Consider the following 16,766-nt stretch of genomic DNA (forward strand, 5'->3'; position numbering starts at 1 on the left):
GCTACTAATTAACAGCAATGTAAGAAATTAAAGGGTAAATGGACTTATTAGATGATCTACTAAGTATACTGTCTGTAAAGAAACAGCTTGTCTAACAGTCAAATGATGTATCATATGGCACAGTCACTCTGAATCCCAAAGCTGTCCATCTTTAAAGGCTGTAGCATTGCTTAGTGAAAAATAAGCCAAGACACAGATTTCAAGGCAGATGGAATACAGCTTCCAGGAACTATTTGCAAAAGATTAAGGGGCAAATAATTGGGTCGTTTCCACAGCTGGATCACAGTTAATCTTGGTGTGCCAAAACAGGATTTGAAATGGATCCATGGAAGATATGTTTTTGCTCTTAAACTTTCCCATACTTTTGTTCTAAACTATCATCATTTCAGCTAAATCAGTTCATCTGTTTCCATACCCAAACCAGAAGGTGCTGATTTTTCCTTTTCCATTAAAAGCACAAACACACGAGGTATGAAAAATTCATAATGAGCATCAGTGATGATACAGTCAAAGTGAGAAACCAGAAGATATCATACAAATGTCTACGTGATATCCTGAAAAGTAAGGATGAGACAGTGGCTCAATGGCCTGTTGGAAAAACCTAAAGCAAGCCTCCTACAAAATGTATTGCTAGCATGCATACTTACAAATCCGACTTCCAGAAATCAGTCAGCCTCATTTATTAACAAACCAACCTTTGCTCCTGATAGGCCACAAAACATTAGGATAATGTTCTGGTATGCTGCAGTAATTAGAATTAAGGAGAAAGTGTTCTCTGGAAGAGTGGGCAGTATGCTCTCCCTGCGCTCTGGCACCAGTGCAATGTTTGTCCTTGGAAATGCAGAACTTTTTCCAATTGTGGTTCTACTTCAGAATAACTCAGGTTCCTTTGAGTTGAGGATGCCAAGGGGTATTTCACAAGCCAAAAGCCCTGGCCAAAAGAAGAAACTACTAACTATTGTAGAAGTTATTTTTAATGAAAAAACAGGACAGCCATCCCAGAAATGTGCTATAGCATTTTCTTGAAATAACTCAAAATTATTATGAATAATAAGGATTTTTTTTGCTTGAGGAAAAGCAATATTAAAAAAAAAAAAGGTGTTTCTATCAGTCATAGACTGAATTTCACTGATCTACAAAGGGCTTTTAAGGGAACACTGTTTTTGCTGACTAGCTGCAATTATTTCTCATCTTTTCTCCTGTTTCATCATAGGTCATGTTTTCTGTGCTTTAACATCAGTATTTTAATTGCTTCTCTGACTTACAACTAATTTTTCATTAGTAATATACAAGAACTGTGAAATCCCTAAACCACTGAGTTTCTGGAGTCATACAAGGGAAAAGCCTATTCTATACCTGCTGAGTATCTTACACTCCCTTCCTTAGATCCCTAAATATCTGCTACCAATCACTGTCAGAGGAGGATGTTCAGATAGATGGATTATCTAAGTGAGCTAATACTGCACTTCATCATTTACCAGCCCAGGGCAATGGATTTTTACATCTCTCCAGACTTGCTAACTGGTTAAAACAGATGATTGCTTCTAGATTTTTTTCTTTCAGTCTACAGAAATATGTTAGCAGAGCTAATGGCTTCACAGGGAGGGTAGGAGCAAAGGCAAAAATTCAAAATGATGTTTTGCTGCCACGAGGTAAAAACAATGAAAGCTTATTCCAGGCAAAGTTCAACTGTAACCAAAAAAGCTAGCTACATGATGGGATTGTGCTATTTGCATCTTCCAGTTATCTTCTGACAAAGTTTTCACCCCACTTCACCAATACATGAAAACAAGCCGGGTTCTATTCTGCACTCCGTGTGAAGTAGGAAAGCAAAACTGAAATGAGTCATTCGAGCAGCTCAAAGACTCCCTTTGAGTTGTCCTACTGCAGGTCAAGTTCAGAATGCCCAATATTAGAAACAATGGATGTAATGATGGACCATCAAAGAGCCAAAGTCCCAAAGACCCTTCATCTTTAATTTGTAAACAAAGCAAACACATACAGAGGTTAATAAAAATGATTACTGAGGTTGGGAATGTAATTTTCAGAATTCTAAAGCTAGAAGCCACAAAATTACTGGATGAAACAGCCATGTAACCTTAACTGGTGGTGTACATGATCAGTCCTGATGGAATGAATACATATATCTCACTCACTCTACACAGTACAAATAAAGTAAATCCATTAATAAAAATTAGCTTCCTTCCAACACCACAACCTTTAAACTTACAAGCACTCTGCAATGACTGACATTTTATTGCCTGACTAACTCAGCAAAAGGAAGTTGAGCAATTCTGCAGCCTGGAGATGAAGGATCCCCTTTAATTTGATGTAAAATTCCTTAAATCTCTTATTTGTAAGAGCTGTAGTATGCATTTCACAAATCTTAAAGAACATAAGCATGACTTGTGCAACAACAGACTGTGCTTAATATGAGAAAACTAAATCTAGAAATATTGAACTTAAATCCATTAATCGGTGTCCTAGCAAAGCAGGCAAGGATACTGATTGTTGAATATTCTCTGTATATCTGTGATTTAATCCCAGATCAATGATTTTGCTTTCAAAAGTAGACACAGATATCTGATGAATCCTCCAAAAATTGAAAGAGCACAAGGAAAATAGAAGATTCATTATTCAGAGTATTGAGTAATACAGCAGACACCACCAGGAAGAACATTTTAAGTCCACACTATCATTTATAACAGGGATAATAGCCTCAGGACATTTTCTTCTATCTCAGGACTGGCGGCACTACTCTCTGGGTTCCTGTATTTTGTTTAAATCCTGCTTTGTGTGATTCAATGTCCTGCAGTGCAAAAATCAATATGCATCCTCCACTTGCTGCACACAGGGTGATGTTGGATGTTTCGGAAACTCCTGTAAAAGGCTATAAATGGTCTGACTCTTACAAGAGGTTTCTGACATCATGAATTATATTCATACCTAGAACTATCTGTAAAAGCAGCTCCACCTACCTAACTACATAGTCAGAGGACATACAGTCAGTCAGATCATTATGTAGACACTTTTGCAAAATTATTTATGCAGATGAAAAACTTGAAAGAGAAATCAAGTTAAAAAATAATCTTAAGCCATAAAGCAATATAAGTGAAAACAATTAAAGCTATTACACTTATATCTTGCTCTTAAATGATGTCATTAGTAATTGGGAGCAAAATAACAAAAAGTCATATTGATTTAACAATGTGCCACTTCCCAGAACAAATATTGTTACACATTTGCAAGTTTTATTTTAACAGAAGACCTGGCTGGTCTACTGCTCATAGAAACATAGAATTGTTTCAGCTGGAAGAGATCTTTAAGATAATCGAGTTCAGCCTTTGTCCCAGCTCTATAAAGCTAGATCATTTCCAACAACATCCAACAACATCCAACCATCTCTTAAACACCTCCAGGGACCGTGACTCTACCACCTCCCTGGGCAGCTGTTCCAATGTCTGACAACCCTTTCAGTAAAGAAATTCCTCCTCATATCCAGCCTGAAGCTCCTCTGGTGCAACTTGAGGCTGTTTCCTCTTGTTCTATTGCTTGTCACTGGGGAGAACAGACTGACCCCCAACTCACTACAACTTCCTTTCAGGTAGTTGTAGAGAGCAATAAGGTCTCCCTTGAGCCTTGTTTTTTCCAGGCTAAACAGCCCGAGATCCCTCAGCCATTCCTCATAGGAGAGGTGCTCCAAATCCTTTACTACCTTGGTAGTCGACCTCTGGATCCTCTCCAGCAACTCAATGTCCTCCTTGCAGAGAGGGGCCCAAAACTGGACACAGTATTCAAGGTGCAGCCTCAACAAAGTCGAGTACTGGGGAATGATCACCTCCCTCCTCCTGCTGACAGCACTATTCCTGACACAGGTCAGGATGCCATTGGCCTTATTGGCCACCTGGGCACACTGCTGGCTCATGTTCAGCTGCTGTCAACCAACACTACCAGGTCCCTCTCTGCCTGGCAGCTTCCCAGTCACTCCTCTCCAAGCCTGTAGTGCTGCTGAGGGTTGTTGTAGCCCAAGGGTAGGACCCAGCACTTATGAAACTCATGGAATTTACCTTGGTCCAGCCATACAGCCTATCCAGATCTCTCTGTAGAACTTCCCTACCCTCAAGCAGATCAACACTTCCATCCAGCTTGATGTCATAGAATCACAGAATCTTAAGGGTTGCAAAGGACCTCAAAAGATCATCTAGTCCACCACCCTGCCAGAGCAGGACCACAGAAGAAACAAAGAGACCCTTAATTCTTGCCCTTTGACATCTGACATCCTAGATGGTTGTACCACTGTAAAATTCAGCCTTGAAAAGCCATATCCAACTCTTTCGATGTGTTAGCATAAACTCTCCAGAAAATAAGTACATTTGGAGATTATTTTCTGGCATGCTTTGATGTCACAGATCCAGATTTGTAACTCTGAGTATTTTTCTTCTTTTTTTTTGAATCCTTGAAAAGAAAAATTTAACAACAAAGAGAAACATCTCAAAATACTCTTGTATGACAAAATGTAGAAAATCGATGCCATTTCCTTCTCAGCATCACCCACCCTTAGCTGTAACTTGCTTGGGAAAACAGCAGGGAGGTGAAAGCCTCTAAAATGGAAGGTTTTATTATAAAAAATGATGCTTTTAGTAGCCTTAGCAAAGAGCAACTAACAAAGAAACAGAGTTGGGTGCTGTATTTTGAAATTAATTAAATGGTATCAAACAAGGATATTCCAGACTTGCCTTCTTTGTAAGAGAGAAAATATTACAGTTTGGCTATTCCAACAGATCCATGACCGCATCATTTGTGAAATGTAAAAAGACACAGTAACCTTTTCCTTTTTCCCACAAAAGACAAATACTTTGAAAGATTCAAGTTGATCTACTCCATAGTTTTAAAGCATTGTTTCAAGGAAAATTGAAAATAATAGTATGTGACATAGAGTCACTGGAAAGTAAAAGACACATAAACAGGTTTATCTTGTTCCTGTTTTAAAGAAAAAGTAGTGAAGTATAAAATAACAGAAATTTTAGGAACACAAGAATATTTTCAAGGCTAAAAGCTGAACTATCTTCTGATGAAGATAAGTTTGTATCATTGGTTGTCAGGCAAGGGCCTGCACCATGACCTGTCAAACAAAAGTTCATGATATATGCAGGATCCATTCTAGCATGAGTTGCACAAAAACATTTATGCCAAAATAAGACAACAGGATTGTCTGAGTGTCTGCTATTCAACAGAGGTCAGAATTTAAGCACTGATTAGTTTATGCTGCTACAGAGGACTCAGAGGGTTTCAGAAAAAATAATTAAAATGTTCCAAGAGTATGGGCCAGGGCAAACTTCAACAAAATTGATTTTAATTTTTTTTTTCAGTTACCCTGACACTGGGAATTTTATTTCTGAGGTTCTATTTAGTCTGTGTAAGACTATTAAAGTTGCACCAGAAGCTACTCATCCTTAAAATACAACCTAATCCTTCTAAACACCTCTCTGCAGGAACATGGTTGAACTTAAATATTGCATTCAGTGAGACATGAAGGACAAAATTCATGTGACTAAATGAAACAGCAAAGATAACCAGCCATGGACTCCCTAGTCAATGAGAGAGCTAAACAATATGGTCAGTGAAATCTAGGATATGATTCATTTTGTCCTACAGTTGTCTGAAATTACAGAGATGAATCACACTGTAAAAACACCCATTTATCTACTGTTTATAAGAGTTCCAACAGACAGAAGCTGTAGATTCACGGCTGTGTGAGACAGATGACATCCACACAATTAAGGCACACATTTTCCATTCAGCAACAGCAGAGTCAACTCAGGGTGGCAACGTGCTTGAAGCACCATCTTGGGACTCGTCATTAAGAATGGGATGGGATAGGGTGAGGGGGAAGTGAAAGGTTGGAGGATTAACAGTTTTGCAAATCCGCAACCCCTTAAATATTTTCTTGAGTCAAGATGCCTCCCCATAGAGCAAATTTAAGTGGGCTATCAACAAAGTTTTTAAGAGCAATTGGAATAATATCTGCATCCACTCAATATGTGTTGGCATTACCAGCATGTGGATCACTTGTCTCACCATTAAGCAAACTGGCATTAGGAAAAAACATCCTTAAGAGGAGACAGTAGACTTGTGATGTTGTGAGTTTTCTGTGATGATTAGCTTCTGGCCTAAGAATAGGAAATGAATATCATCTCTTCTCAAAGCTCAAAGGAGAAAAAAAGAGTCACAGACAACCTGGGATGAGGGGAAAGACAGAGCTCCAGACAGCAGAAGGGAAGAACAGACCAACATTGAGAAAGGCAAAGTCATGACAAAGATATTTGCACATGTTGTTAGGTCATAACTCCCTGGGAAGAAAAATAGAGTGGATTTTATAAAAATGAGGCACTAGTTTTAAAACCAATGTTTGTCTGTATTCATATTTTTATATACTAATTTTGATACTGAAGGTATGTCTTAAAGGCAACCCAGTAAAAGGTCAGTAATGCTTTACTATCAATGCTTGTCTGAGCCTTCAAATACATTTTTTAGCATAAGGAAGGAAGGAAATCTTTTGCTTCCTAAAGCAGATGAGCACAGTAGTAAAGATCAAACAATATAATTATACAGAAAGATTTCAGCAGAACAAAAAGTGACCAATTTTATCTAAAATCTTATCAAAACATGAAGTGAGATTTCCCATACCCTAAGTGCTAAAGTTGAACACTTAATTAGACTTTCAAATCTAGGAGGACTAGAAGTAGATTAAACTTTGGATACTTATACATAGTGATCAAACACGACAGTGCAAAGAAAAGATTAGATGATTATACCTAATCTAAGTTTTAATTAAAATGTAAAAGCAGACAGGTTTTGTACTGCTCACAAGGGAGAAAAAGCTGAGTTCCACCAATATGGGTTCAAGCATACTTTCTTAATTTCTGATTCAAATTTTGTGTCCAGTCTTTCTAATGTTATTCTCAGCTTGCAGAAAACACAGTTAAAACCCATTTTAAGCAGCTCATACTGAGGCCTATGTTCCATTTTTATCTAGTCACTAGTGGAATTACTCCATAGCTTTCTAAGTTGGTAGTAAGAAGCTTTCAGTGTCAATAACATTTCAACATTTTAATGCATTACTCTCTGAGCAATATTAAATGGTTTGGGTTGGACGGGACCTTAAAAATCTAAAAATTCTAACTACCTTGCCTTCTACTAGACCAAGTTACTCAAAGCCCCATCCAGCCCCTTAACACTTCCAGGGATGAGGCCTCCACAGCCTCTCTGGGCAATCTGTGCCAGTGACTCACCACCCTCACAGGGAAGAACTTCTATCTACTTCTAGCTAATCTATATCTCCACTCTTTCAGTTTGAAGCCATTACCTCTTGTCTTGTCACTTGTAAAAAGTCATCCTATCCTTGTGAAAAGTCTCTGCTCTGGTTTTCTTTTGTCAGCCCTTTTAGGTACTAGAAGGATGCTAGAAGGTCTCCCAAGAGTTTTCTCTTCTCCAAGCTGAACAATCCCAGATCTCTCAGCCCTTCTTCCATAGAAAAAGTGCTCCAGTCCTCTGATCATCTTCATGATCCTCCTCCGGACTTGTTCCAGCAGCTCCATGTCCTTAATGTTGGAGGCCCCATAGCTGGTCGCATGCAGCACTGCAGGTGGGATCTCATGAGAGTGGAGTAGAGGGGGAGAATCCTCTCCCTTGACCTTCACATGGCTTTTGATGCAGCCCAACTTACGGTTGGCTTTCTGGGCTGCAAGGGCATATAGATGGATCATGTTCAGCTTCTCAACCAACATCATCAAGAGCCCCTCTCCTCAGGGTAGCTCTCAATCCATTCTCCTCCCAGCTTGTGTTTGTGCTTGGGATTGCCTTGACCCATGTGCATTTGTCCTTGTTGAACTTCTTTAGGTTCACACAGGTCCACCTCTCCACTCTGTCAGGGTCTCAGGCATCCCTTACCTCCAGTGCATCAACTCCACCACACAGCTTGGTGTCATCGGCAAACTTGCCGAAGGTGCCCTCAATCCCATGCCCATGATATTAGACGTCAGTCCAAATACAAACTCCTGAAGAACAGCACTCATTGCTGGTCTCCACTTGCACATTAAGCCATTGACCACAACTCTTTGAGTATGATCATCCAAAGAGTGGCCCATCCATCAAATCCACCTCTCTACAATTTAGAGACAAGGATGCTGTGTGGACAGTGCCAAATGCTCTGCACAGGCCTAGGCAGATGGCATCACTTATTCTTCCCTTATCCACCAATGCTGTAATCCCATCATAGAAGGCTACCAAATTTGTCATGCAGAATTTCCCCTTACTGAAGCCATGCTGGCTGTCACCAATCACCTCCTTATTTTCCGTATATCTTAGCATAGTTTCTAGGAGAATCTGCTCCATGGTCTTCCTGGCTACAGAGATGAACCTGCCCTATAGTTCCCTGTTGTGGTGGGCATCCGGAAGATCTCGGGTTGTAACGTGAGAGGTGGAAGGTACAGAAGAGGTGGGCACAGGGTGGAGTGAGAGGAGGTGCTGGTGGTAGCAGATATAAGCACATGGTGTAAACATGGGGTTGGAATAAAGTATCATCAATGCTGAGTGTGTGGTGATCCTTGTCTCCTCAGCAGGCGGGCTGAGTAATCCGTGCGGGCGCCCTGGTGGTGTTGCCGTGGCGGCAACACCCTGTGTCTTCGCTTTTCCATTTTTAAAAATGGGGGTTACATTTCCCCTTTTCCAGTCAGTGGAAACTTCACCAGACTGACATGACTTCTCAAATACTGATGGAGAGTGGCTTAGCAACTTCACCCACTTGTTCTCACAAGAGCCGTGGATGCATCTCATCAGGTTCCATGGATTTGTGCACCTTCAGGTTCCTTGGTCTCAAACCTGATCTTATCCTACAGTGGGTGTTTCTCTATTCTCTTGGACTCTGCCTTTGCCCTCAGCAACTTGAGCCTGTGGCTGGATCACTGGTCAGTGAAGACTGAGGCAAAAATTTCATTGAGCACCTCAGCATTCTCCATGTCTCAGGTATCCAGATCTTCTGTTTCCTGCTGGAGAGCGTCCACATTTTCCATAGTCTATATGTATTCATAAAAGCTCTTGTGCCCTTGACATCCCTGGCCAGATTTAATTCTATCAGGGCTTTACCTTTCCTAACCTGATAACCTGCTTCTCAGACAATTTCTCTGTATTTCTCCCAGGCTACTTGTCCTTCCTTCCACCTTCTGTAGGCTTCCTTTTTTATGTTTGAGTTTGTCCAGGAGCTCCTTGTTCATCCATGAAGGCTATTCAAGACTCAAGTAGGCAATCTGATATAGTTTCTAGTTGTCCTGCTTTTAGCCAGGAACTGAACTAGAAAATCTGCAGAGGTCCATCTAACCAGCATAAGCACTTATGAAAAGCTCAAGTCTGGTCAAATGGGGTTTGAACTAGAAAGAGATGAAAAACTAGAAGGAAGAATGATAGATGGACAGAGAGTACTTCCATCCCTAACAGCTCCTTCTTATCAAAATAATACAATAGTGAAAATGATGGAGACTCAACACAGCTTTCTAGGAATGTATCAAACAATTAGAGGATGCTGAGGCAGGAATTTTGCCTCTTCACAAAAGCAAGTGGAGCTACAAAAAACTAAAGAGAACAAAAAGGTGTTTTCTACAATACTGCATAAACATCAGCCTTACACTGTCTGAGTCAGACATTTCACATTGTTGGGTAGCTTATATGGGAAAAAAGTGAATCATCTGATCATGCTAAAGAAATGCAAAAATACTGTAATTAAAATAAGTTAAAAAAAAAAAACACACACAAATCCCAAAATAGGGTAAAGAAAAAAGTAGTTTCATAGTCATATGTCAGAAATATTCTACATCAAACAGAGGAAGAGTATTCAAAGCCTTCCTAAAAGTTTGGAGACACTTTAGTTAAATATTCAGTTCAGGTCTGTGCAGTGTCTAATTAGAAACCAGGCAGCAATAGAAGACTAAAAATGGGGGGAAAGTCCTTTTGTGAGAAGATGCAAAAGAGAAACTGAGCAATGGACACATGTTAGAGGAAAAGGATGTTTCTATTATCATGAACTACACTATCTATCCATGACCATACACATATGAACAGGCAAAAAAAAAAAAAACCCAAAAACAGAAGGAGAAACTTGTGAAACACAGTGAATATATGCTAAAGAATCAGTATGAAAGAAAGCTGAAGTAGAATCAAAAAAAGAGATTTAGTATCACCAAGCCTTTGGAGGAAATTGCTGCACTTGTTAAAAGCATTCTAGCAAAGCTGTAAGATAAAGGATGAAAATATTTGAAGTGAAAAAGATATGTGTGTGTATATATATTCTATATAACAAAGGGAAACAGAACTTTATGGGAATTCACACAGATTACTAAAATGAAGTAAAACTTCAATCATACCACTATATGAGTGACACAATCTACCTATTGAGGTTCTGTATAAGATTAAATAATGTTTTGAAAAAGTAAGTTTAGAAATCAGAGTATCTATTATAAAGCTAAACATATGTCTAACATGTCATTAAAAGTTGATATTTTAAAAGAATGTGAGGCCATGTAGATAGAGATAAGAGCTGAAGGTAAAGAAATACAGTGAATACAGAAATAGTAAAGGAAAACAAATTCCCTTGTAATGACCAAATCAGAAAGAACACACTGGTAGTGCAATGATAACTAGTCTTATGTTGAATATGGAAATGTGCTATAATTATAGATTAATGGTAAAAAATGGCATCATTAGTTTGGTATGCTATATTGTTATTCACTATTTCCAAAAGTAGTATTATTAAAGAATACAGCAGCTAAGGAAGTAATCTCATGCTTGAATTGATATTTGCTGACATTCCAAGTGTGGGAACAACTGATAATGAACTGCAATTTGAGTGCTGTGTTTTCAAATGTGTTTTAAAACTATACAACGTACACATATCACTCGAAGCCCACTGTGTGCCCGGACCAATGATCCTGTGGAAAGCGTTAATATTTTTAAAGAAACATCTAAGAGAATAAGAATGTAGTTCAGAGCCACACGTGACATCATTAACAGAGCAGCATGTTAATGAATAACCCAAACACAAAGACTTTCTGCCGTTGAGCTGTTGCTCAGTCTAATGTTGATAACAAGGGCATCCAGAGGGAACCTGGTGAGCTTCTTCAGTGAAGTCCAACAGGAACAAGAAAAGACATCTTTATTTTCTTCCACAGAAAGAGGAAATAGAGACACTCTCTAAATTTCAAAGATCAGAAAGAGAACCAACTGTGGAAAAGCCAGCACAGAAGAGCTTCATAGAAAAGACTAAGCGCCACAGACATCTTCAAAACAAAGGAAGCAAGGCAAGAATTGATCGTCAATCTTTGATATTTGCATTATATTATCTCTAATTTCTATGTTTCTTTTGGAAGAAGAGCTGTAAAGTTATCTGGGCCACAAAGAATTTGATACATTCTGATTCCAGTCAGCACTTGTCACTGCTAGTTGACAGAAACATGACATAAAGGAGACGTGCAGACCTTTTCTCCTTTCTATCAAACATATTAGCTAATGTGTTATTTTATATATATATAAAAAAATCAAGTAAAAGCTCTGACTGATCATTCTTTTTAAACAAAAGCAATATCATGATATTGGGATGACATATGTATCTTCTCAAAAAAGCACTATTCAAATGGTGTAAAATCAAAAAGCTTTACGTGTTATGGAGGCAAATAAAACTAAATATGTATTTTTAAAGTTTCCTTCCAGATTTTCTCTTTTCCACAATACATAGAATATGTTTTGCTCTTACAATAAACATTTTTGTAATGTCAATAAATTGTTCATAAATAGCAATTTCCCAAATACAATGTGTTTCAAAAGTATCTTATATGATAATGGAGCAAGTAAATGTCCCATCACATTAGGTCTGGTAAGCAGAGCAGCCACACAAGGAACCAAATGGAAAAACACATTTTTTTCTTTTTCTGTGCTGATCAACATATTCTTTCTGTTGCATTATAAAAAAAAATATTTCACTTTTTCTGAACCACATTCTTAGTTTTCTGAACTTCTCTTTAGGTATTTGAAGATCAAAAAATATCAGTGATGCTTCAGCACTTAAAAAAGGCAGGAACTCTTTCAAGCTTTTTTTGATGTATTATTGCCCATTGAGCCTAGAAGTTAAGGCAGTGTGACAGTGACACAAGGAGAAGGTAAATACATCCATTCCCAGCTGAGTTCCTCCAGTGTAGCATGTCATGGAGTTTATGCTTCAATTCCTGGCTTCAGCAGCCATATAGGAGGAGAATTTGCACTATATGCAGGTATCTGGAGCAAGGTGATGTTGGGAAAATTTGATGTATACACATTGCTCTTTCAAGTAGAACTTTTTTTTTTCCTTTTTTGTGAAGGCCAAAAGAAGAGTTTGCCTTCCTTTATATCAGTATTTGAATGCAAAGAAAAACCTGCTTTCTCCTAGCTCTCCTGGTTTCAGATTTCTATACACCTCCATAACGATGTGATAATCACCCTGCAAAGATGTGCAATATTCCTTTTAAGTTTATTTCAAAAATCAGCTTACAAAAATTTACTTGCAAGTCCGTTATCTTTATTGCAGTAACAAATGATACTTTGCCTTGAAAAATAGTCCTGACTGAAATATTTAGCAACCCTTTCGTAATTCACAAGCTGCATGTGACAAGCCACATTCATTTTAATTTTCAAGTTAACTGATTGTAAATCATTTTAGTTTTTAAAACAAATTTGCTGTAACAGTATAAAATTATTCTAGCAAGGTTATTTTAATCCCCTTACACTCAACTGGTTAGAATTAATTTAGCACAAATATTTTTTCTCTGTCAAGAGCTTCTGGGGTTGCCATGAGTATCTTAAGCAGGACTTTCTTTGTAATACTGTGAAAGAAATTCCTTTCCTTGAAAGTAAACTTTTGAATAAGAACATGTCACAGCTAAAATAAAGTAGCAACAAGCAGACTCGGGAAACAGTAATGGCTCCAACCTACATAAACAAACCCAAAAACATTTATCGGATATGTCTTTCAAATAGTCATTCTGCATTGTTCTTGCATTAGTGACAACAGTTGTAATTTAGGTAAAATTTAACAGAAGGCAGAAGCTAAACTAGCAATTATTAGTCTAATATGTTTTATTTCTAATACACAGTGTCCTGGCAAACTGTGCTAGAAACAGAGTCCACAGGACATACAGCATCCACAAAAATATTATTTCTATCTCAGGGGAACCACAAGCCACTAAGCACATAAGCTGAGAAAGTACAAATGCTGCAAAATGCTTCTGCATGTAGGAACTTTCCAAACAATTTTTGCTCAAACAGGTACAGTGGCCACTCTCCAGAGGCAGAATCCTATCAGATGGGCATTTGTTACGACCCTAAGCAAATATCCTTGTTCTGATCTCTTTAAAGGAAGTGTGTGCGCCAGGCTCCATGTCTGAATTCTTTCATCAAGTAATGTTCATTGCTGTGGCAGCTGCACTTTCACAGACACTCAGCACATACCATGTTATCAGCTACTCTAAACCACTGGTTAGAAACTATTTCATAAAACAAATGTAAATGTCTCTCAGACTAAGCAAGTTGAGAAACAGAAATATTTTTTATAGAATCTTTTACTACTGCTTATGGTGATATTCAAGTACTATATATGTATTCATGCTTGAGTTGTAATGCACCATGATTAGTCCTCCTGTCTCACTTTCTAGTCTTAGAAGACCATCATCAGTATGAAACTGTTTCTATAGTCTTGCTAAGAATCTTAATGATGCAATCACTTTGCATTCACAATAATATTGTTGGGATGGGAAGAAAACAAAACATTTTATAATCTATTTAATCCATTTAAGGGGAAAAAAAATAGAAGTATTTTGTTCATTTTAGTTCAAACAGGGAAGTACATAGGTGTTTTATCATTCTTGGTATATTCCGAGTATTTCAGCAACTTTGAGAAAGGCTTTTCCCATATAGTCATATTTATGAAAACTGAGTCTTCTGAAAATCTTCTTCATGAAGAGTATTCTGAAAGATTTGACTGACTCAAGGACGGTATGAGTGAAAGTGCCATGAACAAGGGTATTTGAATGCTAAAAGATCATTTCTTTGTAGAAAACTAATATTCCAAGGCATTCATTTCTATCATCAATCTACTTGTAGATAGCATAGACAAAGACAGACTCAGTGTGTAAAGAAGACGTAAAAACTATATCATTATGAAACCTGAATTCAATTTTAGTCACAGTCCTTTTATTAAACAGATTATCATCAGGTGTGTCACTCATCTAAGCCTCTGTCGTATGCTTCCCTATTGTAGCAAACATTTCATCCTAAATGCCATTTGTTATTCATATGATGTTGTCCTTTGTTTTACAGCACCTGACCATGCAATCTTCCATTTGGAACATGATTCAAATATACTGGCATCACTTAGAAGTGATCAGCAAACAGGAAAGAAAGAATATATATTTTACAAGGCTTTCTATGGACAGATTTTTAAAACAGACTATTGATGACAACAGACTATTGCTAGAAAAAAAAGAAGAGATTAGTAATACTGCAAGAAGACATCAAGAATAAATACATAAGAACCTAGAAAACCGCTTGAATTAATAACCTTCAAACTATATGGTCCTTAAATGTATATACATCTTATAAAAAACAGAAAGTGTTCAATACAGATATTACTAAAAGTTTTGCTTATTATGGGTTCTACTACATAGTCTTCCAGGAGAAAACTGTCCTGCTTTTTACAAAAGGGAGAAAATGGATGCTGTCTCCTATCTTTTCCAAGGAAAGAGGCCATCACCAAGTGAAGTTAGCTAGTACTCTTCTATAGAGGGCAAGAAAAATAAGGTATTACATAGACAAAGGAAATAAGACTTCTGGGAAAAAACATGAAGCTCTTTCCTGAAGTTACCTACACATTTGTGTGGCTGTGACAACAGCCTGCTTATCTGTACTGCAGATGTGGTCATGATGTTTGCACAGAGTTTGCAGGAGAAAAGCATTAACTGTGCAAGTGACCATCACAGCCAGAAAACATCACCTAAAGGCTGGATGTATTACATCTGATAATACTAGCAAACAGCAGTCTTCTCTGAACAATTCAATGTCAGCAATCCATTAATCTGATAGCCCATATTGATTCCATCCCTTCCATATTTCTGTCTTCACTAAACTCTGCAGAATTTTTCAAGGATATCGAGAGAAAACAAAACAAGTTCTTTTATCACATCAATCATTTGAACAAGAGCATTCTAGCATTCTATTATCTTTTACAGATATATTTCAGATTCTTATCACTAGGATACCCACAGGCCACAAAAACTGTCTGCAAAAGTTTTACATCAGTTCAAAGCATATATACATTTGTGTATGCACCTCTAAAAGTCACACATAAGAGAAGATAAAGTGCTTTCATTCTCCACATTTCATTCTGTGTTTTCCTTGTTATTTTTTTGCTACAAAATAAAATGTGAGACAAGCACAAATTTCAATGCCCACTGTCCTCAAATGCAGCATACTGCAGTTTGCTGCAACAGATACATCCAGGGAGGTGAGCTGCTGACAACAGACATCCTAGGAGGGGTTGGTTTACTGATCAGAGAAGCACTTAATGGAGGCGGTCACATCAAATCAGTTGAACTAATCAAAATCTTATGGTAGTCAGGGAGATGGAGACAGGTAACACATCTTTTGAGATGGTCTGAAGCATCCTGTCTATATGTCCCCCTCCATGGGTCTCTTTCAAGTCTCTCACCTCTGACATCCTGTAACATGCCCATGGAGGAACATAGGACTCATCACTGATATTCAGGCAATACAAATGACTACTGGCTTTCCATGCAAGCATGGTCAATTGAATATCAATTGAATATGGTCAATAGATATCAATTGAAGCATCTTACTGTGATAAATTTGCCTCTCTTTCTTCCCCATATTCAAACAGAAAGCAGATATTAACTTCTCCACTCATACAATGTTGCCCTGATGAAATAGTATTCTCATAAATTTGCTTTTAGAAAATAAAATAAATAAAAATAAAATTAAATAAATAAATTTGCCTTTAGAAAATGGCAAGTGAAAGAGACACAAGTACTTTTCATATAAATCATAGATATTCACACATAACTAATTGATAATAAACCAGGAGTTACTACAATCAAATTTTGCTGAGCTTGATTCATTCAGATGGGTTGCTGGACAGGAAATGAATTCCACAGAAATCTTCTGAAACCTGTAAATACAGTGGTTCCCAAGCTAGAAGTCTAGCCTCTAAGTAGAGTCATGAACATCTAAGAAATCAACTTTTCTTCACAACTAGCATCATGCTAATATAAAATTATTAGCTTATAATTGAGATTTTAACTGGAAAGTATTTAGGAGCAAACACCCGCACTGATGATGCAAGTGCAAAATTAACAATTCCAACAATCTTCTTGGAACAATTTCTATTAAAAAGATTTCTTTGTCCTAGATCAGAGATTTATTTAATGTATTACTACCTAAAAAGTCTGTTCACCTTACTGGCTTTCACTTTATCCAAATTTTTATTTGTCAGTTCAAGTCACACCATTCAGAACCTAGGACATCCTTTCTGGCTTTGGGAAGAGTACAGAAATTAACTTTAGAAAGTTTAGTAAAAGTTAAAAGGAACAGAGTAGACATAGCTTGTAGTGAAATCAGAGCAGTTTACTTATCTGAATTCATTGGAAAGTTAAAAACTGTTTCCAGCTGGAACCAGA

General features: G+C 37.6%; 1 protein-coding gene across 1 annotated transcript in view; it reads right to left on the bottom strand.

Moving 5' to 3' along the window:
- Nucleotides 1–16,766, bottom strand: part of PTPRN2 (protein tyrosine phosphatase receptor type N2) — a 656,903-nt gene that overhangs the window by 472,203 nt on the left and 167,934 nt on the right. The window lies entirely within an intron of this gene.

This window comes from Colius striatus, chromosome 5 (genome assembly GCF_028858725.1).
Source record: "Colius striatus isolate bColStr4 chromosome 5, bColStr4.1.hap1, whole genome shotgun sequence".
NCBI classification, from domain to species: domain Eukaryota; kingdom Metazoa; phylum Chordata; class Aves; order Coliiformes; family Coliidae; genus Colius; species Colius striatus.